The sequence below is a fragment of the Lathamus discolor genome, chromosome 6 (assembly GCF_037157495.1).
Source record: "Lathamus discolor isolate bLatDis1 chromosome 6, bLatDis1.hap1, whole genome shotgun sequence".
Lineage (NCBI taxonomy): Eukaryota > Metazoa > Chordata > Aves > Psittaciformes > Psittacidae > Lathamus > Lathamus discolor.
Window position 1 is genome coordinate 44,767,736 of NC_088889.1, and position 25,752 is coordinate 44,793,487.

At 39.6% G+C, this 25,752-nt stretch overlaps 1 protein-coding gene across 3 annotated transcripts in view; it reads left to right on the top strand.

Moving 5' to 3' along the window:
- The window catches only part of STXBP6 (syntaxin binding protein 6), a 110,198-nt gene that overhangs the window by 47,866 nt on the left and 36,580 nt on the right, over positions 1-25,752 (top strand). Inside the window, exon 1 of one of the 3 annotated variants that reach the window (XM_065686532.1) lies at positions 4,132-4,150. The exons of the other annotated variants lie outside the window; for them this stretch is intronic. The gene's annotated coding sequence lies outside the window, so the exon portion shown is untranslated. Of the gene's footprint in view, positions 1-4,131; positions 4,151-25,752 lie in introns of those variants that run through there. 3 annotated transcript variants of the gene reach the window in all.

Sequence of the window (25,752 nt, forward strand, 5' to 3'; positions counted from 1 at the left end):
TCTGAAGGGGGCCTATAGGGATGCTGGGGAGGGACTCTTCGTCAGGGACTGTAGTGATAGGACAAGGGGTAACGGCCACCTGTCCTTGCTTCCGCCTTTTATAAGCCTTTTTTTTTTTTTTTTTTTTTTTTCCCCTCTAAGTTTCCTCAGCAGCTCCTTATCCTTCCAAGGAGGTCTCCTGGCCCTCCTGCTGCACTTCCTTCTAGTTGGGATGCAGCACTCCTGAGCTTGTAGCAGGTGATCCTTGAATATCAACCAGCAGTCTTGGGTCACCCTGCCCTCTAGGGCTTTATCCCATGAAACCTCACTAAGCAGGTTCCTGAAGAGGCCAAAGTCTGCTCTCCTGAAGTCCAGGGCAGTGAGCTTGCTGCAGGCTCTTCTCACTGTCCTGAGGATCTCGAATTCGACCATCTCATGATGGCTACAACCAAGGCTGCCCTGGAGCGTCACATTTCCAAGCAGCCCTTCTCTGTTGGTGAGGACGAGGTCAAGCATGGCACCTCCCCTTGTCGGCTCCTCTGTTACTTGCAGAATTTGTTTCTTTTATTTATTTATTTCAAGGGGGAAGGAAAATGGCTTTAGTAAAGCATCTTACCTTAACATTAGAATGCTATTCTCAGCGAATGTAAACTGAGAAGGTAATGTTTGCAACAGGTCACTAACTAGGAATGATTGCTGCATGGAAATGGTAATGGAAATGGACGTCCGTGAAGCAAACATTTCTCATGAAGAGTATGGGCCTGTGGGGTGATATGGTGGTTTTTTCTGTCCCTTCTCTTTTCCCTTTTAAGGTGCTGTGTCTGACTGCTGATATTAATGTGTACTTTAATTAAGCTATTGAATAGTGGTATACTTTGAAATCTTGTGCTTTCTAGGAAATTTCTCTGGTATTATTTTCTCTTAAATTTCACTCTGAAGCAGTGTAATTAAGGTAAAGTTGCCTTTTTTCTTATTAAAGTTTCAACAGAGGCTTAAGGCTTGGAGATTAGCAACTGATTTTACAACTTGATTTTAGTGGGTGGCAGGGTCATATATGCGGGAATTATGGTAGTTGTTAGCAATATGCTGTTGCAGATTCTTCAAAGAAGTAGTGAAAGTGAATCTTTACAGCAAGAAACAAATCCTGCATGTTTCTTGTTTGGGTTTGTTGGTTGGTTGTTTTGTTTGGTTGGTTTGTTGTGATGGGTTTTTGTTTTTGTTTTGTGAAACTTAAAACTGAATTTAAATGCTCAGAAAACTTCAAGTACCCAGACTTTTGCATTTTCATGTCAAACGCTTTTTATATTTCAGTTTTGTTTCCAGTTTATAACCCTATGGTGAAGCTTATTTACTCAATGATGTTCTATTATGTAAAATAAAGGGGCTTTGAATAGGGTTTGTGTTTGCAGGGACTGAGATGCGAAAATTAATACGCTTATTTGTTTTACTGCTTCTGTGGAAGAGCAGTGTGTTTCCACTAAGCAGCTTGGAGCTGTTTTTCTCCTGAAACATCAGCCATGGGCATGGAGTTCTGGTATAGTTATGTCTTGATGGCTGGGGATGGCTGGCTGTGAAATGGCAGGGAAGAGAACCATTAAAGGAAAATAGATTGTGCTAAAGCTTCTTGCGTTCTCCTTTTGTCTTTGCTTAAGAAGGTTGTCATACCGTTGTTGCAGCATTCTGATAGGAAAGGGAAGCATTACAAGGCTTAACTCTGTAGACAGCAGTGGTATGTAATACAAATGTGCGGTTAGGCATTGAGAAACAGTGATATATAGTCTGGAGTCCTGAAATTCCTGGCCCCACATCCTGAAGCTGTGTAGAGCTGAGCCCAGTAAAGTAAATAATCTTTGATTTGATATTAGAGAGACTTTCATGTGCTTATACCAATATGCTTTAGACTTTTACAGTATTCTTTTTCACTGCTCAGCATCTTACTTTATTTAGTTTGAGTCCTTTCAGGACTCCACAGAAAAGCAGGTGAAAAATAATTCTTACAGTATTCCCCTCCCTCCCCAGAAGTCAGCTAAGCATTTGGTAACTTGCAAAGAAACATGGTTCAACAGGTTTGGATTTTATTCTGTAATAGGTTTTGTTTGAATAGCATAGTCAGTGCTCATCTGTAAGGAAGAGCTAGTTTGCCCATGAGTTAGTCTGTAACAGCGATATTGAGAAGGATCCATCTAGCAGCAGTTTCTTTGATACAGGTTAATAGTTTGTTCTAGAAGAGCAAATATAGGGAAAGCACATACACATCAGTATTCTCATTAATGTATTTTCTGTCTCCTTCCAAAATCTTAGACTTGTTGAATCTGATACTGGATCTTTATATGTAATTTTTTTTATGCTGTTTTTGCAGGCTTGTCTAAAATCGATGTTTAAAGTCATCTAGGTTTTCTAGTGTTTTGTGAGTTTTCTCGTTGCAAAATTTCCCTGCACAATCTTAGATCATTCTTGTCATGTTACCCTAGGTTTTCTTTGTTTTGTAGAAGATGGAAGTACGCCTGCAGTGCTACTGAACACATACATGGGTATCTAAATATGGGTAAATGAGTAAATACCTTAAATACAAAATATTTAAATCTGAATATAGTTGTGGAATATAGAAACATACAGCATCATAATAAAAAGATGTGTATATAGTAAATTTGTATTACTTTTTGAGTTGGAGCTTAACCTTGTAATAATGATTTAAGATAAAGTCTTAGGTGATGGTTATTTAATCCTCTCTTTATTTCTCTATTTTACTATCAGCTAATACTATATTTTGTTGAAGTGTTTGGTGATTCCTTTTAAAATTGATGATAGCACAGTCATTACAAACCTTTTGTTACATGTCTTGGGTTTAGTATTTCTGGATTTGCTTCTTAACTTTAAATTTTGAGTAGTTATATTGATTCATTGTTGTGATACTAACAATATCTTGTCTAAAAAAGGCTCAGCAGTATAGCTAGTTTCCAAGCTAGAAAAATCACTCTTAAGTCTGTAAAATTATCTTTGTATGAGAAAAAGATACTATCCAAGAATATTTGTTAAGACAAATCATTCTTTTTAGCTAGGCAAGCGTGGTCTTAATACAGTTGGACAGAGAAAAGAAGCCTCTGATGGAGGTTAAGCAGGTCCTAATAAATTCTTTAACTATGGCGGGGAAAAGTGCGAATAAAGAAATTTTTAATTCTCTATACTCAGAAAGAACTTTAAAGGCCATTATACAGAGAATATGTGAGAAGATGTATTTCAGGGAGATATAAGATGCAGCTTGCCTAATTCTTGACATAACTTCAAAAACATATATTCTGGCCAATAAGAGGAAGATAAGCCAAACAACAAATAGAGATAGCTGTGGTAAGGGGGAGAACAGTTTAGAACCTGTTTATTAGAAATAGCCTTTCTGTGGCTTTCATTTGGAGTAGCTATTCTCTGAAATAAGTCCTCATTCAACTCATTAAGTGGCTTTTAGGCATTTAAAAAATCCTAGAAATAGTCTTCTGCTCGTAATGCTTACATTTATTTACTAAGCATTCTGTTAGTGTTCTCCAGGCCCCCTCATTTTAATATGAGGATTCTTAATAAAGACAAGAAATGACCAGTTGTAACCACTAGTGATACATAAGTTGTTCTCTTGCTTTGACAGAACTTCATTGCTATCCTCTTGCTTCTTAAATATGTAAAATATTTCATCTTAAGTCCTCAGTATAGACAGTCATCAAAGGATTTGTATTCATTTGCGTCAACTGATGAGTGAGTGGACTTAAAGGCCATGTGTTTAAGTTGAGGCTGGACTGGGACTTATACCCTCTTGACAGCTTATTGACCAGTTGACCAGACTGCATAATATACTACAGTCTGTGGGGAGGGACTGTCCTGGGTTGAGCAGCAGCAGTCATTTTTCTCCTTCTTAGGAGGCTAGTACAGTGCTGTGTTTTGATCTTTTGGCCTTGGAACAGTGGTGATAACGCCGATGTTTTCAGTTGCTGCTCAAATGTTTGGTCTAGCCAAGGACTTTTCTGAGCCTCATGCTGTGCCAGGGAGGAGGGGAGGCCGGGAGGAAGCAGAGACAGGACACCTGACCCAAATTAGCCAAAGAGGTATTCCATACCACAGCACGTCATGCCCAGGATGTAACTTGGAGTGACCCGGGAGGGGTAGAGGGACGGCAGGGTTGGACGAGGTATCGGTCGGTGCTCGGCTGGGGGGAGTGGGGCGAGTTATTGGTCGGCTGGTGTTGAGGTGTTGTATTCTTTCCTCTTGTTATTTCTTTTATAATTATTATTACTGGTGGTAACAGCAGTGATCTGTGTTATACCTTAGTTACTAAACTGTTCTTATCTCAACCCGTGGGAGTTGCATTCTTTTCGATTCTCCTCTCCGTCCCTCCAGGAGCAGGGGGAGGGCAAGAAGTGGGGAGAGTGAGTGGACGATGTTTGTGGTTGGGTTTAAACCACGACAGTTCTTTTTGGCGCCCAACGTGGGACACGAAGGGTTGAGATAACGACGGAGATGATCAGATTAATAGTCGTCACAGTGCTGATTTATTGGCTCTCAAAGTTGTTTCTCTTGCTCTCAGAGCTTCAGAATGTAGTGCATTACTTAGAGCCGGTATTCCCTGTGTTCGTGTTTATCAAGTGTGGGGCTTGGGCTAAGGTTTTTGTTTCACTGTACTTTATGGCAATGGCTTGTAATACGGGCGGGCTCCGGCAGCAGGGAGAGATGGACGTGGCCGTGGACTTGTACCTGGCCGTCCCGCTGCTCTTCACCGCCCTGGCCCTTGTCCTCGCCTCCGTCTTTGTGAGGCTGCGGGGAGCCGAGGGGGAGCGGCCCCGGGAGCCGGCGGCGGCCGAAGCGGCCCGGGAGAGCGGCCCCGGGGACCAGGCGGCGGCGGGAGCGGGGCCGGAGGCCGGGAGGAAGGCGGCTGCTGAGCTGCGGGAGGAGGCGGCCGAGGAGCCGAGCCCCGCGGAGGAGCCGAGCCCTGCGGCCGAGCCCAGCCCCGCAGCCGAGCCCAGCCCCGCAGCGGCCGAGAGCGTCCCCCGGCAGCCGCCCGCAGAGCCCCAGGAGGATGCAGGAGCCCAGGCAGCATTTCCCAGCACGGCAGAGGAGGAAGAGCTGCACCCAGGAAGAGAGAAGCTGGTGGTGGGAGAGCCGGCAAGCACAGCAGCTGCACCAGCCCCAGGGACAAGTACAGCAGCGTCATCGGAGAGTTCTGGAGGGTCTGAATGGCCTGTGGGTACCCTTGGGACCTGCCTGCTGGTTGTGATGGGGATCAGCATGCTGGCACACACACAGAGTGTGTTCTACCCACGAGCATTTTGTCTGATCTCAGAAGTTAAGCAGAGTCAGGTTTGCTTCTTGTCTGGGGTTAGACCACAATATAGGAGGACCAGGAGATCTTCCCCAAGGCTGGACAGTCATGAGTGGCAGGGTGTTTGGGACAGTATGAGCGAGCATCTGGTCCACTGGGCCCCTCCAGTGCTTTGGAAGCATTGGAGATGGAAGGTGGCTCTATGGGGTCCCCAGCAACAAGCTGCAGAAACTGCTGAAGGGGGCAGTGAATTATTTTGAGCCTGGTGGGCCCATGGCACTTCAGGCCATCAGGGCAGAGATGCAACATAGAGATGGACTCATGATCGAGGGGTGGACTTATCAATGGACATTATTGCCCAGGTTATTCACTAGTGTGAACACTGCACACAGCCTCTCTTGCTCTGAGAGACTGTTACAAGAGATGAAGCCTGACATCATGGACCAGATGGACTCAGCAGCTTTATAGGTCCATGCACTAAGAAATGATGTTTTTCTCTGTGTATATGTAGATGTATACATATATGTAAGAGTGATGGCATATTGAAGATGTGGGATCTGAGCATGACGTGAATGGTATGGAATAAGGGGTGGATAATGTCCTGGGTTGAGCAGCAGCAGTCATTTTTCTCCTTCTTAGGAGCTAGTACAGTGCTGTGTTTTGATCTTTTGGCCTTGGAACAGTGGTGATAACGCCGATGTTTTCAGTTGCTGCTCGAATGTTGGTCTGGCCAAGGACTTTCTGAGCCTCATGCTCTGCCAGGGAGGAGGGGAGGCCGGGAGGAAGCAGAGACAGGACACCTGACCCAAATTAGCCAAAGAGGTATTCCATACCACAGCACATCATGCCCAGGATGTAACTTGGAGTGACCCGGAAGGGGTAGAGGGACGGCAGGGTTGAACGAGGTATCGGTCGGTGCTCGGCTGGGGGGAGTGGGGCGAGTTATTGGTCGGCTGGTGTTGAGGTGTTGTATTCTTTCCTCTTGTTATTTCTTTTATAATTATTATTATTGGTGGTAGCAGTAGTGATTTGTGTTATACCTTAGTTACTAAACTGTTCTTATCTCAACCCGTGGGAGTTGCATTCTTTTCGATTCTCCTCTCCGTCCCTCCAGGAGCAGGGGGAGGGCAAGAAGTGGGGAGAGTGAGTGGACGATGTTTGTGGTTGGGTTTAAACCACGACAGGGACTTACATGTCTTTTGTCTTTTATAAGTGATAAAGTTCTCAGTAAAATAGGGTGTCTTTTGGTGTGTTAGTAGATGGATATACCAAATGCTTACTTCATGGTATTTTAATTCTTTAAATCATTGGTTTGGAATTATAGAAGCTTTTTTTCACTAAAAGAAATATTTCTGAGTAATGTAAATCGATTGAAAACAGTGAACAGAGCTGTGGAAGCTTGAGTTTAGTGACAAAACCTGCTATGTTTTAGGATGATTTTTTTTTTCTCTCTCTTTCAGAATTTTTGACCCACATTTTCTTGGTCAGCTCTCATCATACAGTTTCTGAACATCACATCAAAAATGCATAATTACAGTTCAACAACAGGCATAGCTGCTGTTCTGATTCGTAATGCTTTTAAACAAAGTCAGTACTTGTAAATTGTGTTCTGATTTTTATGATTTCAGTACTTTGTTCATACTGGTACCACATGGCAAATGTAATTTCAAAGGATGTTGTGCAGTAACTTATTTTTTCCTAACATAAACTTAAGATCTGTATCACTAATTGATTTATCGGGAAATCTTTCCTAATTGGCAGTGAAAATATGTAATGTTACTGATAGGAGACAAAGGAAATGGTGGCAGTTTACTTTATGATGCTGTCATTGGAAAGGCTATTTTTAGACTGTTGGAAGAGTCTAAAAAACTGGGAGACAAAGTAATTAACTTTGTATGTTTGTACACTTGCAAGTACGTCTCAAGTACAGAGATTCACCACAAAGCATAGAATGTGGTAAAATTTCTAAGTATCTTTTAAAATATATTCTCAATTTATCTAGTATGAGCAAAAATACTTCAGGGAATATCTTAGTGAGGTGCTTGATGTAACTTTTTATCAATGCTCAGATTTTACTTTCTGAATTGCTAAAGCTGAATAGAAGCGCATGTGTTGCAGTGATACTGATTTGCTTTGTGATTGTGTCAATCAGGACACTTTTTTAATGCAGCTATTAATAATTTAACAAATGGAACTGCTTTTTAATTATAATATTTACAATAGAATTTTTAATTGGACTTTTTTATTTTCAAAAGGAAAATTATTAGCCTTTGAGGAGAACGTGGCTACTTACTGGTCTCTGACTACTACTATAAGGGTTTAATATGCTTAAGACTTCCAGTAAGCTTTGAAGGGATTTTATTTCACATAGGGTAAAGGCTTAAGGAAACTGAAAAAGCTGTGGACTTTCTATAGTAATAAACTATTAAAACTATAAATTGAAATACTAAATATTATATAAATAATATAAAAACTGTACTATAATCTATATTTAAAATGTTAACAGAATGGCCTTGAACTAAATAACAAATTTTAATGTATTTTCAGGCGCTTGAGAAACACATTGATACATTTATACTAAGCACTTTACAGTAAGGACAGCAGATATATTTTCTTCTTTGCTGCACCATTTAGCTGTTTCTTTCAGTGAGTATCTATGGATGATTCTAACAGGGTAATTACAGGATAGCCTTCATAGAGTAGGGAGCAGACAAGCCAAGACTTACGGTGATTTTTGGCTCTAAACTGTGCAGTGAGAAGAAGTTCTTAACAGCACATTTACAGGCAATGAGGCTTAGAATAATAGAATATATTAATACTGTGAGAACAGGAAAATCGAGCAGATGCTCTACTATACATACAATGTCAGATTAGATGTAGGAGCTTTCCTTTGAGGATGGAATTTTCTGGTTTAGGGGTATGTAAAGCAGAGAATAAGAAAGAAACTCCAGAAAGTCATAATCAAGCCAAAAAATGGTTTAAAAAGGCAAATGGGGATATAAAAGTGCATGTAACTTGCATAATAATAAATTCCATTCAAGAAAAATAGGAACTGGTTAGTTATATGTTGAAATTCCTGTTAGTCCCAGTGTTTGGAGATTTTGTGGGTTTTGCTATGAATTTAAATTTGAATGGGATAAGCGGAGGAATCAATAATTTGGTAGAAATATTGTGGGGCTTTTTCTTTTATTTAATCCGCTCACTTTAAAGTGCTTGCAGAGTTTTTACAGAGTAGTCAGCAGGCTAAAAATGACTGTGACATAAATGTTACAATTATAGAATGTCATCAGAAGAAAATGCTGACATCAGCTAAGGGGGCAGTTAAGTTAAATAATAGAATTATTTCTGAGTAATAGGTATGTAATTTCTATGTATTTTTAAAGCCACTTAAGCTTTTGGTATAAGTTTATGTAAACATTACTTAAATTGAAATTTTCAAATCAAATTTCATTTTCCAATCTGCTCAGTGCTAGGCCCTCAGACACTACAGTTGACATTACAAAATTGGTCTGATTATAAGTGTTAGGCCCTGAGCCTTCAATAATTAAGTAATGCTGAAGTAGAATACTGGGAGAGTAAAAATCATGTATTATATGAAACTGACATAAAAAGGTAGGAGACCTATAGCTCACTGTTCTGCATTACAGCACTAAATCGATGTATTGATGCTTGTAATGGAACTTATAAATCCTCAAGTAAATCTAATATATATACATAACATATAGGAACAGAGCCATGTGGAAGTGTAGCACAGCTTTCAATACTCTGCCTTCCTGTTCTATTTGCAGGCAGATAGGGTTATTTGAACCGGAGAGGTAGACTGAGGTGAGGGGAGGAGCTGAGAGGACCAGGAGACTCATAGGTGTCATTCTGTGTCTTCTCAGTGGTTAACAGTTCAGCTGACCACCTTGAAAGAAAGAGTACACAGCACAGCTTTAAAGCTTCATAACGGAATTAGAACTAGCACAAAACCCACCAAACTTTTCTGGAGGAAAATACTAGATTTAGGTTAAATCTCTTTATGAACATGCTAGATCCTTCCTAAGTGTCGCAGATAGCTGGGGACTTTTTGAGTTCGGAGGTATTTTTTAGTCCTGAATTAACTTCGCTTTTAATGACAAGTGCATTACATAAGACCTAGAATGGTCATCAGGACACTTACTGAGAGAAGGAAGCTCCTGTCAGCATAAAACTAAACTGATTTTATAGAATCATACAATAGTTAGGGTTGGAAAGGACCTCAAGATCATATAGTTCCACCCCCCCTGCCTTTGGCAGGGACATCTCCCACTGAACGATGTCACCCAAGGCTCTGTCCAGCCTGGCCTTGAACACCGCCAGGGATGGAGCATTCACAGCCTCCTTGGTCAACCCATTCCAGTGTCTCACCACCCTAACAGGAAAGAATTTCCTCCTTATATCCAATCTAAACTTCCCCTGTTTAAATTTTAACCCGTTACCCCTTGTCCTATCAGTACAGTCCCTAATGAAGAGCCCCTCCCCAGCATCCCTATATCGCCCGGTCAGATACTGGAAGGCTGCTATGAGGTCTCCACGCAGCCTTCTCCTCTCCAGGCTGAACAGCTCCAACTTCTTCATCCTGTCCATCAATTTGATATCTCTCCAGTTTAGAGAGAAGGATATCATGCGGGACAGTGTTGAACGCTTTGCGCAAGTCCGGGTAGATGACATCAACTGCTCTACCCCTGTCCTTCAGTTCTGTAGCCCCATCATAGAAGGCCACCAAATCGGTCAGGCAGAACTTCCCCTTAGTGAAGCCATGCTGGCTGTCACCAAGCACTTTGTTGTTTTTCATGTGCCTTAGCATGCCTTCCAGGAGAATCTGCTCTAAGGTTTTGCCAGGCACAGAGGTGAGACTGACTGGTCTGTAATTCCCCAGGTCTTCCATTTTCCCCTTCTTGAAAATGGGGGTTATATTTCCCTTTTTCCAGTCATTGGGAACTTCACCTGACTGCCATGATTTTCCAAATATGATGGACGGTGGCTTAGCAACTTCATTCACCAGCTCCTTCAGGACCCGCAGATGGATTTCATCAGGTCCCATGGACTTAAGCACTTTCAGGTTTTTAAGATGGTTTTGAACCAGATCCTCTCCTACAGTGGGCCCAAAGTCTTCATTCTTACAGTCCGTGCGTCTGCCCTTCCAAGACTTGGGTGGTGCAGTCAGAGCCTTTGCCAGTGAAGACTGAGCCAAAGAAGTCATTCAGAACCTCAGCCTTCTCCAAATGCAGGGTTTTCCCGATACTTTCCGGAGAGGGCCCACATTGTCCCTACTCTGTCTTTTATTTGCGATTTACCTATAGAATCCCTTCCTGTTATCTTTCACATCCCTGGCCAAGTTTAATTCTAACTGGTCCTTAGCTTTCATAACGTGGTCCCTAGCTTCCCGGACAACACCCCTCTATTCTTCCCAGGGCACCTGTCCTTGCTTCCACCTTTTATAAGTCTCTTTTTTCCTTTGAATTTTCCTCAGCAGCTCCTTATCCACCCAAGGAGGTCTCCTGGCCCTCCTGCTGCACTTCCTTCTAGTTGGGATGCAACACTCCTGAGCTTGTAGCAGGTGATCCTTGAATATCAACCAACAGTCTTGGGCCCCCCTGCCCTCCAGGGCTATATCCCATGGAACCTCACTAAGCAGGTTCCTGAAGAGGCCAAAGTCTGCTCTCCTGAAGTCCAGGGCAGTGAGCTTGCTGCATGCTCTTCTCACTGTCCTGGGGATCTCAAATTCGACCATCTCATGATCGCTGCATCCAAGACTGCCCTGGAGCATCACATTTCCAACCAGCCCTTCCCTGTTGGTGAGGACGAGGTTAAGCATGGCACCTCCCCTTGTCGACTCCTCTGTTACTTGCAGAAGGAAGTTGTCTTCCACACAATCGAGGAACCTCCTGGATTGCTTGTGCCAGGCCGTGCCATCCCTCCAACAGATATTGGGGTGGTTGAAGTCCCCCATGAGAACAAGGGCCTGTCAGCGTGAGGCTGTTCCTATCTTTCTGTAGAGTACTTCATCCACAGAGTCCTCTTGATCAGGTGGTGTGTAACAGATCCCCACAGTAATGTCTCCCATCGCTGTTCTCTCTTTAACCCTGAGCCACAAACTCTCTATTAACTGCTTACCTGTCCCCAGACAGAGTTCCATACTCTCCAGCCTATCCTTAACATAAATAGCAGCTCCCTCTCCCTCTTTGCCATACCTGTCTTTTCTAAAGCGCCTGTAACCTTCCATTCCAACACTGCAGTCACAGGCGCCATCCCACCATGTTTCTGTGATGCCTATATCATACCCCCATAGATGTGCACACATGTCTAATTCCTCTTGTTTGTTCCCCATGCTATGGGCGTTTTTATAGAGGCATCTGAGACGAGCTCCAAATGAAGCCGGCTTATCGGCTGGAGCGTCTGGAATATGTCTACATTGCTCCAAGCATTTATTATAGGTGCTGGCAACTGACTGGGTGTGTTGGGACGGAATGATGCCTCCCTCCCTCAGCACATCTAGTTTAAAGCTCCCTTGACCAGTCTGGCAAGACTCCTACCAAAATAGCTCTTCCCCTTCGTTCTCAGACCAGTTCCACCAGCCCCAGTAGACCTGTCCTACTAAATTGAGTCCCATGTTCTGGATACCCAAACCCCTGACTATGGCACCTCCATTCTAACCTTTTATTATCATTGCTCCTGATAAGAATTGCCCAAAGTATCATTGCTTGGTCATAAGTTTTATGATTATCTTTTCGAAAATTTAGCAGTGAAGTGTGGCAGGATTGCAACAATACCATGCTGTGAAGGAAATTGCATTTAGTTTTAATTTCCCAGATTAATCACCCTCATGAGGAATTTTACAGCAAACTTAATTTTTATGCTAAATTTGATGTTATTCTACTTTTCAGTGATGGCTGTTATGTTTTCATTCTGTAACTATTTTTTGGACATGGTTTTATTTGGTGTGTTTCTGTACCTTACTATAGAATGAGTGGGCCTTATGTGCTTTGCTTTTGGTTAAGTGTTGCAAAGTATGTATGAAAGTGAACCTAACTTACTCATTTTCTCATTACTTCTGCAGTACTCTTGCTGAGCCTTCCTTCTTGATTACTGTAGACACAAGAAATATGTAGTCTTACCTGGGGACTCACATTTTAAAGAAGTTAGAATAATTACATTTATCTGGTCTTGTTTGATTCTTCTGTTGTCAGGTTGGAAGAAACCAAATGCATTTTCCATATCAAGCAAGTTTCTAATGAGTTCCTTGTAAAACATGTAGTGTGGTATAGGTTATCCACTTTGTTATCTCCAATGCACTGCAAAGGACTGAAAAAATCAGTCGTGCAACAATAAAATGTCACAAATGAGAACACTGGGCTGTCAGATGAGGGTTTGTAAGGCTGTGCATCTCTTCAAAGATGGTTGTGTTTAGAGATGATAACTTCAAATACATTCTTTAAGAAAACCTGCCGGGGTTTGTTGAATATTCCACCCTGACTTCCCCCCCATCTTAACAGTCTTTCCATATACCAACTGTACGTGATTGTATGCTGGTCAGCACCTCATTTCTTACCACGGGGAAGTTGACACTCAAGTCAGAAGAATAAAGTACAGGGAGACACAATAAGCAGTTCATCCATTTTAAAATTGATACCTCTCATTGCATTGTGCAATGAATACATAATGACAACAGCAGGAACAAGTCTGTAAGGTGTTACAGTGATGATTGTAGTATGTGTTCTCTTTGTGTTCAGGTACTGGTTTTGTGTAAGAAGACAACTGGTGAAGCGTTGGAACTTTTTTGCAGTGATTTTTCTTGGCTTTTTCTCATGGTTTGAGGAATTATTTTGGGGAATTATTTGCCCTTCAGATACTGCCATGGATTAGGGCTTTTTTGCACTATTTTAGCATTGTATTTTTCCTCTCCTCATACATGGAAGTGTTTGTGGGAATGTAATCTGATTGCAGCAGTACTGCCCACCAAGACAGCAGGTGTCTCTGCTCCATTAAAGGTCTTGCACCGACGATCACAGCATGACTCTCAACTAAGGGGGCGCACCTGCTGACACAAGGTCCAGCTATTGAGTGTCCTAGTTGTATAACTTCTGCTAGAAAGTGAAAGATTCTTGATTTCTGTGATCTATGCTTTGTTCATGCTTCATGCCTGTTCTTTTGTTGTTTTTTTTTTTCTTTCAAACTGTTGCATTTATCTGCCTCAGAAATCTTTAGCTTTAACCTTTGAAGGTAGAGGAAATCAGGATGTGAAGAACAGTTTGGTTTTGTTTTAGGGTTTTTTTTCACATGGTTTTAGTTTGGCTAGAAGTATAAATGTTATTCTACGCACAATTTGCAAAAGAAAATAATTGGTTTTCCCCTCTCAAATACTGATATTTGTGTACTGTATCTGTGAACTCTGTGGATATTGCTTTAAAGAAAATACTCCTTCCTCTGTATATGAGTTTCTTTTACATTCTCCTTTATGTACTGTCAATTCATTTATGCTTTCACTGTCTGTTTTCTGGTGGAAGATTGATGCAATTTAGTAATCAGAAAAACACCCTTCCAGCCAAATAAGGCATAGTTACATGCTTGGACAGATAATCCACCTGAACAATAGGCTTTAAAAAAAAAAAAAAATGGCAAGCAGTAGTGCTTTGACAGGCATGGTTTTATTTCTGGTTACTTGGGGCTTTGTGTTTTGTTCCGGTTTGGGTTTTCTGTTTTGCCATGCAGGTGCATAGGCTAGATGTTTAACATGGTATGGTTTATATTTTTCTGAGGAAGAGGTTTTGTCTTTTTCTGTTTTTTTCATGCCACATCAGACCAAGCTTCAGTGAGATAATATTCAAACACTAATCTGCAAATTGTTTTCAAAACAGGCATTGATATACATTCCCTGGCCATAGAGCTTAGCCGAGAGGACCTGAGTCGTTAGCTCAGTTGGCTCTGTGTAAGGATGATTAATAACCCTTCAAAAGGCCAACACAGTTTATAAAACATGGATGTTGATGTCTTTTACAGCTCTTGAGGTGTACTAATTATTTTCTTATTCCATCATTTAGCCTCTAAAAACTCCAGAGTCTTATATTTTAGTCTGTATATTGGAAGTGTTGAAAATAGTGGCTAATTTCTTGCCCTGTAAAGGAGGAGAAGGACCTTTGTGGTTGCATTTTACTGGAGGACAGAAAGAGTTGCTGTTTTTATTTCAGAAAAAAGCCCAATAAAATCATCTATACAGTATCAAAATTGTCTTTGGTAATTGAAAGAACTGCATGCTGTAGCACTTGGGTGCTGTACTACTGGATGCCTTCTATATGCCTTAAATTGAATGATGACCACTAATGTATAGTATAAAAATAGTTTTATGAAAGTTCGTTTTTTTTTTTTTACTTATTATTTGGATTTCTACTTAATTAATTTATGGTATCAGTGAGATCTTTGCTTTTGGGAGTCCATGTATATTTTTGTTCTGTTTTGTGTGTTTTGGGGGGGGTGGTTTCTTTTTTTGTGGGTTGTTTTTTTGTTGTTTTTTTATTTGTTTGGGGGTTTTGTGACTAGATGATAATTAGTACTTGGTGGAGGAAATTGGAATGTACATCTGTAGTAGCTTCTATTGTTGGCATTTACAGATGATAGACAAAATTAATGCAGTCCATACAGGTTTCTTAAATAACACTTTGGGATTGAGCTGGGACCCAAAATGAAACTTTAAAATGTTTCCAAACTGAAATATCTTTTCTCTTCTGGCTTCACATTTCAGCTAAGACTTCAGGTTTGGCCTCTTAATGTATTAAGTTGTCTCTATAATTATTTCATGGTTTTTTGGGTCTGTTTTCCTTCTCTGATCTGTACCCATTTTGGTAGAATCATAGTACTTAGGCTTTAGTCTAAGTCTTTTGACCTGAAAACTACTTTCATTATAAGCCAAACTAAAGAGGAGAAAATGATTGTGGGTTGTTGCTTGGTTAGGGGTTTCTTTGTTTAGTTGTTCTGGGGGGGGGTGTGTGTGGGGGGGTGGTGGTGGTGTGTTTGGAGTTTTTTTTTTGTTTGGTTTTGGGGGTGGTGTTGTGTTGTGTGTTTTCCCCATTTTGGTTGTGTTTTGGGTTTTGTTTGGTGGGTGGGGTGTTCTGCACAAAGTACAAATGTGAGCAACATAGTGACAGTAGTATGTGAAATAGCAAAAGTATGAGAGAAGTGTAAGAGTGTTTTGGTTTTAATTATTTTTTATCTGTTTAGGTGGTTTTAGTACTCTTGCCAGCAAGCTATTTCCTGTGTTGTGTTTTTCTTTGGAAACACTTGTCTTCTCGGGTGGGTCAAATACAGCCACATCCCAACTGAACTATTGGCGAACTGTTAATCTGCTGAGGAGCAAACAGTGAATCCTGTCCAGCGCAGAATGTGAAAATACTGTTGTGAAACACACTCACATTGCATGAGTTTTAGTGATCCTGTTTGATAAAACTTTAAAGGAAATTATAATCTTAATGTTCAGTAAAGACAGTGCCTATTGATCATTGCATTTATTGGAAACAGCTTTTTCAGTTATAACTAACACATGTCTAATGTGGTAATGAGCTTCTTGGTGGGGTTGGTATGTGGAATATTTACAGTTGGCTTTGGTTTTATGAAACGTAATAAAAAGGATGTTGTTCCCTGTAGTAGTGCAGTACAGTGTGTATGGTACTGTAGAAAGTAAGGTAACTTGCAAAGGTCTCTTGCTATCAGAATCTTTAAAGTGCAAAAAAAGACTGAGATGCTCATTTTTTGTGCTGTAAAATAAATTCATGAAGAAAATTCCTTTTGTAATACTGGCAGTATGTATTATTTTTAGAGTAATTTTCAGAGGAAAATTTTTACAAATGAAATGCTACTGTGTAAGCGGTAAAATGTTACTGCAAATTAAAAGTTAATGCTACGTTACCATAATAAATCATTAAAAGCTTTTAAAGATATTTTCTATTTAAAATGTGTAAAAGTTATTCATAGACTTCTTTGAGACATTTCTGTGTCTGTAGGGTGTCTATTTTTCTCATTAAGCATAAATTATCAATTGCATTTTAAACCTGTTTCCAAGTTTTAAATTCATTTGAAATTAAGTAATAGCTAGGGATAAATTCAGTTTAGGTTTTCATAGCTTGACATCTGTGAGATGAAGTCTGAAGCCAAATTTCATTTGAGTTATGAATAAAGAGAAGAACATGTAGTCTTTCACATTACTGGGCAAAAAATTTGGGGCCTGTAACGACTACCTAGAGCATAGTCCTGTAAGAAGTATGCCTATCAAATAAGAGTAATTATTTCTGCCCCATCTCTGGAAGTGTTCTAGGCCAGGTTGGATGGCACTCTGAGCAGCTGGGTCTAGAGGAAGGTGTCCCTGCCCATTGCAGAGGGATTGGAACTAGATGAGCTTTAAGGTCGTTTCCAACCCAAACTATTCTAAGAATCTATGGACATAAGGAGCTATGCATTTTAAGATACACAAATCAATAGGCCTTTTTCAAAAGGAAAAGAATGCAAACCGAAAAAAGAGCTGGTGAGAAAAAAAGCTGGTGGTATGCACTTGGGATGTTTAGTCCTATCTTTGTATGCATGCCCACACAAATGTAACGAAGAAGGTAGTTCAGTTATATGTACTAGATATACCATTTACCACTGCGTAGTAAATACTGAGGTAAACTTTATCCTTCAATATCTTTTAAATTGTGTTTTTCTGTTACCTATTACAGTGAACCCTTTGGGAAATGAAAATAGCAGATTGACTGAATTACCAGTTTGATCACCTGCTAGTCATTATACTATGGCATAATAAATCTACACCTAATCACAATAAATAGATCTAACAAACCTGCTGAAAATCTTTGAACTCAGTAAAATCCTTGATGAAGAAAACTGCAAAACAGTTTCTCTGAGGTTTCTTATAACTGTGGGGAAGCACAGACACTTTAAAAATGTATGTTGTAGCTGGCTTGCTAAAAGTTCATGGATAAAAGCTACAGAAAGTCATAAAACTACCAAGGAAGCTTTTGGCTTTTCTGATAACAGACTGGATATTTCTATGTAAGTTATTTTACTATGATGTCTTGTATCTGTGATTTTTAGATACTCAGCTTTTGTTCAGTTGAGCAGTCTGAGAATGTGCCTTTTAAAAATGCATTTTTAAAATACTTGATTGTTTTAGCACATCATTGTAAATCACTTCTCCATGTCACTTTAGAAAGTTAGCCTTTTACGTAAAGTTTTGAAGACATGGCTTAAATAAACTTCCAATTTACAGAAGTGAAGTCAGCTTATGTAAGTTATATAATCTATATTCCAGATGTGGAAGCTGTTAGGGAAGTTCTTAAGCAGCTCCCTAGTTGCGTATCAAAATGACGTATCTGTTCACATTTATCTTCCCCAACAAAGTGTTCCATGATGGACCTTTATTTGGTGGAGTACTCTTCAAAAGTACTGTTCAAGGAGGTGTATGTCATTCCTTATTGTTGTGGCCGCAATTAAGAAGCGTGATGAAGCTGGAGAAATAAAAACCATTAAAATTATTTGCTAATAGTGTGCATGCTTTCTTTTCTGTTTTTGAACCTGGTTGATATCTTACTCTCTGTACCTTTAAAGGCTAGGAAAGCTCCTGGTTGGAAATGGTAGACTTATCCTTGGTAAAGAGAGACAGCTGGTGCTTTGGAGAGTTTTCCAAAGTAACAGTAACTGGAAGAAGACTATCAGTTAAGTCAAATTTTCGGTCCTACCATTGCAAGGTTGTGCAATGGCAGATGAGAGATTTATTTTAATAAAACTGAGCTAAAAGAAGCAGATTTTACAGGGGTGTTCTTTACAGAGATGCTTTGCAGAGGACTTTAATAGTAGTAACAATTCAGATTCTAAGTATTTACTTTTTAGTTTCTGATCTGGTTTGTTACAGTGAAATCTTTTATGTTAATAAGAGGAACTGTATACAGTATTTCATATGTCAGGTAGCTTAAGATACAATATACAGTAACTGAATGCTGTATACACATTGCATCTTCAAATAAATAGCACCTTCCTTGGGTGTTACCTGTGGCTGTTTGCTCCCAATTTATTGTGGTAGGGCCTTTTGATGTGTCCATCTGTAAGTAAGCACTGGTATAGTACAAGTATACACATATAGTGTATACTTATACATATAGTACAAGCAAACTACACATATACTATAGTTTTTAGACACTTAAATTACTTGCAGCTTGCTCACAAAGTGAAACAAGCTCAGTGGGTAGCTGCAATAGATCAGTAGTTGAAAGAAAAAAGGGCAGTTTAAGAAATGCCATTATTGTACAAATATAAAATGGAGCAGAAGAATAAAGCATAGTGAAAAAAATGGAAGGTAAATGCACAGCTTAAGTGTTAGGTCCCAGCTCAGCAAGGCAATTATTTCTGTTAGATGGATTTTTTTTTTTTTAGCACTTTTTAAGTTAGCCTTGTTAGAGTCTTGATTTCTTGATGTCTAAATCATTACACTCAAGCTGAAAGATTTCAAAATTTTAAATGTAACTCGCATATTACCTTCTATCTCACGTTCTCAAAGAGCTTTGCAAACCAAATTGGCATACAAGTGGATGTCATGTTTTAACCCCAGCCAGCGCCTGAGCATCGCACAGCTGCTTGCTCATTCTCCCCACAGCAGGATAAGGCAGATAATCGTAAAAGCAAAGAGAGCTCATGGATTGAGGTAAAGATGGCTTAATAAGTGAGGCAAGGAACCTAAAGAAAGTATTCACTATTTCCCATTGTCAGGCAGGTGTTCAGCCATTGCAAGGAAAGCAGAGTTTCATGACAGCTGGCAGTTACTTGCGAAGACAAAAGGTATCACTGTGAATGTCTGTCTGTGTTCCCCCACCCCCCTTCCTTCCTCTGCCCTAGATTTATACGCTGAGCATTACACTGTGTTGTATGGAATATCCCTTTGGTGAGTTGGGGTCAGCTGTCCCAGCTGTGTCCCCTCCTAATGCCTTGTGCACTCCCAGCCTAGTCACTGGCAGGGCAGAATGAGAAGCAGAAAAGGCCTTGACCCTGTGTTAGCACTGCCCAGCAATAACGAAAATATCCATGTGTTAGCAACACTTTTTTCAGCACAAATCCAAAACATAGTCCCATACTAGCTATTATGAAGAAAATTATCCCAACCAAAACCAGTACAGCAGAGACAATTTCTGACCCTGAATTGCTGTTGTTGAATGCCACAGGGTAATAGTGAGAGACCATGCTGTGTCTCTTCACGAATATTCCTTATGGCTTAAATTATCTGAAGGTTAAAGAAAGTTTCTGTTTATTTTGTGTGTTATGTCACAGAATGCTTATTGGTTGATGCCATTGAAGAAGACAACTTACCCACTGAACAAAATAATTTTCAAGCATTGGAAGCCCTTGGTTGCAGATAGGCAGAGAACTGGTTTCCAGAAGCATGATTGTCATTAGAGGTGTGTCAAGGTTGCTGTCTGCTGAACTGTCCATAAAACACTGAACAAGGTTCTGTACTATGGAGGATTTTGGTCTTACTTCTAAACTCTCTTAATAGCATTTAATATATAAATTTGTGAAAATTGGGTGTCTAAAGTTAATTTGTTGCATTCACACTTTTTAGAGCAGCTAGAAAGTTGGGGAGTAAGGTTGCATTTCAAAAGGCTGTTCATTCATATGTCGCGTATGAATGTTCATATATGTATGAAAAAATTACTCTTTGGACTACTACTGGATACTGGATATCATTACTTGATATGTAAAAAATCCTTTTTATTTTTGTAAAAAACACATAACATGATCATTATCCCAGACCTAATAATGGTAGTACTGATATTCTTATGAATTTGAATCAAGTTCAAAATACTAGGAATACGCATCTTTTCAAGATTTTTTTTCCTAGTTTTGCATCTGAGACCAAGTGCTGTCTGAACTGTATGTGTTGTTTGCTCTATTTCATTTTAGTTGTCTACAGAAAGTAATTCAGACAGTGGAAAAGTCATTATAGAAAAACATCCCTTCATAGTAATCACTGGAGTTCCACCAGTAAGATGCAAGAAAGGCTGCATATCTGGCTTCTGTTGTGTAAATGTGTTGTGGATTATATACTGTGGGTAGAGTACTTCATAGGTTGAGATACTGCATTTTGTTATGGTTTTTTTGGTTTGTTTGGTTAGTTTGGTTTTGTTGTTGGGGTTTTTTTTTTGTGTGTGTGTGGTTTTTTGTTGTTTTTTTGTTGGTTTTTTTTTTTTTTAATAGGATTTAAATAACTGGCTTCCATTACAATAATGTGTGATGATAGCTTGGGCTTGCAGCCATTGGCCCACTTAGTTGTTTTTCTTCCTGCATGTCCTTTCCTATAGTCACCTCTGCACTTCCCCACAGATGTTTCTGAGGGCTTTGTTAGTTTGGGGTGTGTACGTATGTGTTTTAATTTCTTCATATTCTGAGGTGGTCAAAGTCTACCAGCCTTCTTCAGTTGCTTACATTGATACTTGGATATTATCATGCCCTGTACAAATGTGAAGGTTTTTGTAGAATTCTGTCCATCTGAAAGTTTGAGTCATGAGAATATATTTTCCCACTGCTGTTCTGACTGCTGCCGTTGCGTAGCAAAAGCCTGGATATTTGCGTTGATCAGATGTAATGGAATCCTTTCTCGTATCTGCTGTATGCAGACTTTTCTTTAGTAGTAGGCTCATTTACTACGTTTTAGGTCATTGATTCAGAGCAAAATCAGTAAAATAGCACTGGTTTATAAACCACTTTAAATGTTCCAGTAAACACCCTACTCTGTTGCAGCAGGGTCCTATTAGACTGTAGGATCTTAAGTACAGAACCTGAAACCTGTCAAGTTATCTTAAGCAAACTTAGAAATGGAGAACTGTTTCTTAATACCACACCTTTTGTATGAGTTACTGAGTAACCAGTTCAAACTTTAATTTTCCAGAGCCTCTTCCTGCCCCTCAGGACACTGGCTGTGAAGTTCAAACATTGTTTTCAGACTGGTGAGATAATTTCTAATGTAGTCTCTGCTTGCAGATTCACATCTGTTAACTTGTGTGGGAATTATGCCAAATTCCACTTAGTTTAGAAGTGCTTTTGTGGTATTGACTGTAACAGGTTCTCCGTAGTTGTGGGTACTGAAATGACCAGAATGTGATAAAAGAAGTATCTCAAGCCACCCACACAGATACTCACTGTGGTCTGTATCTTCAGCCTTGATTTCTAAACTAGTTTGAAGTGGGATTTTCTGAAGTGTGCATAAATGCTCACAAGGATATTTAAAGTATGCTGTTCAACAAAGTCTGTGTAGGTTGCTGCCTGCCTTTTGAGGACAAGAGAGCAAAGACTGTAGCTGTAGATGATCCATACTAATACAGAAGGGCACATGCTATCATGGGCCAAAATGCTCATTTACCAATACCTTCCACTCAAGAGGTGAGGCTCTACCATCTCAGAACAAGGTGAAGTACTAACGTGGAATGCTGTAGGCCAGGATCAGCAGGAGCTCTGCACTGGTTGAGAGGTCCCTGATGAAGATTTTGGTCCCTTGGTTGTAGGGAAGTCATGCCTCTTCCCTGGGACCTGACTGGAATACCTGTTGCCATCTTCTGCAGTTACAATTCATTGGCAGATCTGTCAGAGCACCATCTTGTCCCCTGGACTAGGTTTTAACGTAATTCATATTTGCTATATTTTACTAGAAATATCTTAAGAATCTTCAAATGCAGCTGACTGCAGGAAAAAGGAGGTGGGAAAAGTTGAAAGTTGGCTGTGTTGCAAGGTGGAATAGTAAAAGGCAATTACAACAAAACCTGGAAGTTCAGTCATCATTCTGGAAGTGAATATGTGTTTAAATAAGATTCTTTTCCAAATATTTGAAGTTAAGCAGAAGCTTTCTCTCTGGCTATAAAGGGAAGTCTGCCATTTTTTCCACTGTTAAGTGCATCTGTCTATATAACTGTGCCAATGTGAAAAAGAGTTGCTTTGATATCAATACCTTAAACTGTATTGCTGTAGTATATGAAGAATAATATAAGCAAGCTCTTTATTTATAACTGCAATACTTCTATCTTTCTAGCTTTAAAAATTTTGTAGGAATGAAAAATAAGTCAAGAAACTGCAAGGACTGAAATATATATATGTGGTATGTTGGGGGCTTAAAGTGTTTGAATAGGCATAAAAACTATTTTTAAGGGCATGCATTTACATGATTCTGTGAAAACTAAATATAATGGAAAGCTAGGTGCAAACCCAAAAGGCAAGGCACTCTGCCTATAAGCAGCAGTTTGTTATTAATGTTCAGTGGTATGTCTGGAAAATATACAGGCTCTCAGGCAGGCTTATAGCACTTCATGGTGTCTTACACTAAAAAAAAATTAAACAAAAAAATGCAACCCAAAGGAATTTTTCTTCCACTTGAAGGCACCACAAAATTGTTTTTTCTTTCATCTTGGGAAGATAACACATATGCCTTAATCTGAATTTCCAGGGTAACTGTTCTTTTTTAGTGTTTGATTTGTATTTTACTCCTCAGCAGATAAGAACTTGTATGTAGAAAGAAAAAAAATATTACTTAGAGAACTGTATTTTGAGCAGTGTGTAAATAAACCTTAATTGAGATACATATTTTGTACATTCTGATTTGGAAAGCAACGAGAATGAAGCTGGCAGCTTGTTACAGACAGCGATGCAGTAGGTGCTGATTGAAGCAGACATGATGCAAAGTGTTATTTGAACTATTGGGAAGGGCTTTGGGGAAAAACAGTATGTGTTTAGATTTACGAGTAGATTGCCTCTGTATTTGAAATACAACAAAATTTTAAAACTACTGTTTTAATGTTTCCCAGTTTGATGTGAAAACATGCTGTGCCTGAAGAAACAGGAATTATTTTTTGGCTAAAATGCTGTGTATTTAGGTCCAGTGATATCCTCTTGTCCTATTTGACAAGTGGAGAAGGTGGGAACTGTGCAGCTTCTGTGTGCTTTCAGCTCCTTGAATCTCAGATGATGAGAAAGCAGCTTTGCCAAAGGAAGGAGGGAGGAAATGTGGACAGAAGTAGGAAGTGCAGTGCATGGAAGTCAGGCCTCAGCAGGCATGTTGACACCTGGCAGGCCTTGACCAGCAAGTGGAAATTTAAACCTGCCCCAGTTTTAATTGGTTTTGTTTATTTTTCGCTGAGGCTAGCTGTCTTCTGCTGCAGACATACCTCTGGTTTGGGTTGGGTTTTTTTTCTCTGTGCCTAAGATTAATCCTGGAAGTGGCAAATGTAAGTCTGGATTCCAGTTAGCACTGTCTTCTCAGAGCGTCTCTTTGTATTATAGATAGCTGAGGCCTTAAAACCATGGCAGATATGAAGGTTCCTGGAGTTAGCAGGTGGACAACCAGAATGAGAAGGCTCAAAGTTCTGGAATTAATTTGGATGCCACATTAAATCAGTCTTTACTTGAAACTGGTCTGAGGAAACATGAAATACTGAAAATCTTGGTGTTCAAACTCAGAGCTGGAGTTGATAGAGCACAAAGCTTGCATTCATCACTTGAAGCAGACTTGAAATGTTTTTCCTGAAATTAAGACAGTTCACATACTTGGTCCTTATTCTTTACTACTTAAGTAGGTCAGAATGTATCCATTTGCTCCATTTTTATTTTTTTTTTAATCTGTAGCTGCATTTGTCTGATTCTTGGAAAGCTGCTTTGGGAAATTCTGGACCATACTTCTCTTACAGGACCGTGTCGTTTGAACAGTGGTAGTTCAGGCTACCTTGAAGCATTGCAGAACAGCAATAATACAATCTTCTACTATAGGGTTGAGGGATTTGTTATTTAGTGTCCTTTCCCCTCCCTAGTCCCCCTTTCCTCGCTCTGATAAGAAAACAGGGAGATTTTGAAATGTGGAGGAAAACAATTAGTAAGGTTGTTCTCATGGTATAAAGAAAAACTCCTTCAAATGTTAGAGGAATAGAAATAAATCTTCTTTTCTTGACTTTTGCTTTGAAATTGTGTAGGTGAGAATAGCAAATGAGAGTCAGTCCTTGTAGATATCTCCTGATGTTGTCTTTCCATTGAAACTCTCTACTTTGACACTTGCAAGCAAAAAAAAAAAAATTAGTCTTGGGTTTTCTCAAACTTCTGAGTCATTTCCACAAATTACTTGTGTTTCATCCTCTGAATACAAAAACTCAGAACACGTTGCACAATTGAGTAGCAATTGGACGTAGAAGCAGAAGTGCCGCTATTTTTTCAATGGTCAGAAATTGCAGATTGGCCTAACTGATAGCCATAGCTGACTAGGACTGTGTACATGACTGTCAGAATTTTAGTCAGTGAGCTTTTTGCAAGTTTGAGAGATGTTTTCTCTTTGGTGGCTGGGGAGTGAAAGGACTTGCAGGATGAGTATTAGATGTAATTGCACAAACAGAAGTCTGGAGGGAGAAGACAGCATTTCAATATGTAACTAGAGAACTGGGAAGTGTAAAGCAGTAATTATCTCTTTCACAGTCTGTTCATAACCTACCTCTTTTCCTTAAGAACTGGCTTGAAAAAATATGCATTTGTTCCACAAATACATAATTTTATCTATTTCCTAATAAAATCTGTATTGATATTAAACAATATTTTAAACTAAGATGTGCTGCTGCTCTTAAATTCCCTCTTTTTATTCTGACCTGCTAAAAAGCTTTTTAGGGAACACCTGGCTGTTTTTAGAGTTAGTCTCTCTGTGAAAAGAATAGTTTTGCTTTAGGGCAGTGTTTCTACAAAAAGATAGGAAAGATTAAATTCTAGACACAGTAACCATGAAATCACATCATGTTGCTTTGCTGTTCAACTTCTTCTTCATCAGAGATCTTTTTAAGAAATGTTTAGTGCATTATAAAGATTATTTTTTTCCCACCATTGACAGCCAGCTTGGTGAACTTTGCAACATTGGTTATTTGTGAGTTGAGGGATGAGTACGCTATACAGGATTTGACATACACATAATTACGCTGATCAAACATTAGGTTGATGAATATTTTTTAATTGAGCTACACAGATAGGCAGTGGCTTCAGTAGACTTCTGCAGGCCCACTCAGGAGTCTCAGTCTGTCATTTTGACAAATGAAATAATTTCATAGAAGAAAATACTTTTTTTTAATGATCTTCCTTCTTTTGGGGGGGATGGGTTTTTTTGGTGTGGGGTTTTTTGTTTGTTCGGTTTGTTTGATTTTTTGTTTGTTTTCCTGAAAAGCTCATGACACAACAGCAATAAAAATTAAGGCTGCATGATTTATTAATCTGTGCAGTGCCCAGATTTAAAAAAACCTCTTGTTACAGTATAAGAGGTCACTGCCTGCTTCAAGACTTTGCACTTTTTAATTTCTGCCTTCAGTTATTACTTCAGTAATTCAGCACTGTAGAAATACACTGCAATATGACAAGAACTTTTGTGAGGCAGTCAAGCAATTTGTCATAAGGTTCCTAATTACCTAGAGTATGAG